Source organism: Sinocyclocheilus anshuiensis, unplaced genomic scaffold (assembly GCF_001515605.1).
Source record: "Sinocyclocheilus anshuiensis isolate Anshui unplaced genomic scaffold, SAMN03320099.WGS_v1.1 scaffold1685, whole genome shotgun sequence".
Lineage (NCBI taxonomy): Eukaryota > Metazoa > Chordata > Actinopteri > Cypriniformes > Cyprinidae > Sinocyclocheilus > Sinocyclocheilus anshuiensis.
The window spans coordinates 209210-209969 of record NW_015540951.1 but is presented as its reverse complement, the minus strand read 5'-3'; positions in this window follow the sequence as shown (position 1 = coordinate 209969).

Below are 760 nucleotides of genomic sequence, written 5' to 3'. Positions count from 1 at the left end.
AGAGCCAACAGACAAGAGCCAAAAGCCAGGGGGGTCACTGATGTGAGAGGCCTTTTAAATTCTGTGGAGGTCACACCTCTGGGGGATCAAAGAGCCAATGGCGTCTTGAACATTTGGAGGGAAAGTTTACGACTCTTTGTCTTCGAGCATGGTATTTTGCATATGTAACTGGATTGGGTGCTGATTTAAAACTATTAAAGATTCTTAGAACACTAATATGTTGCATAGGTATCAACATAATATACACGCTCATTTAGATGATCAAAATACAAATCCGTAGACATCAAACATGGTATAGGTGAGGTTATATTAACTAGTGATTCTATCATTATGCATGCATAAAACAGTATACAGTATATACAAGATATAGTAATATATCTTAGTTTATATCTATATAAACTATAGGATAGTAATATACAAGAACAGTAATAATATACACAATGACCTGGGGATATGCATGATAGGAAGGTCATATAAAGGTTTGTCTATGAGATAATTAGAGAAGAGTCCATTTCTATGGGCATTATGTGTCTTTCCTATGAGGAAAATGAGTGAGAGTTGCTTTGCCCGCATTCCTTTGAGCAATAAAACCAGTGTTATCATCAGATGATTTGTCATTGGTTGCCATGGGACCAGAGGCCTGTTCTGCCTTTTTGAGGTGAAATTGAAATTTTTGAATTTGTTGAACATGGTAATTTATGGTGATTTGTAGATTGTACTGAGGTGCCTCAGGGCTCAGTTCTTGGACCACTTCTCTTCT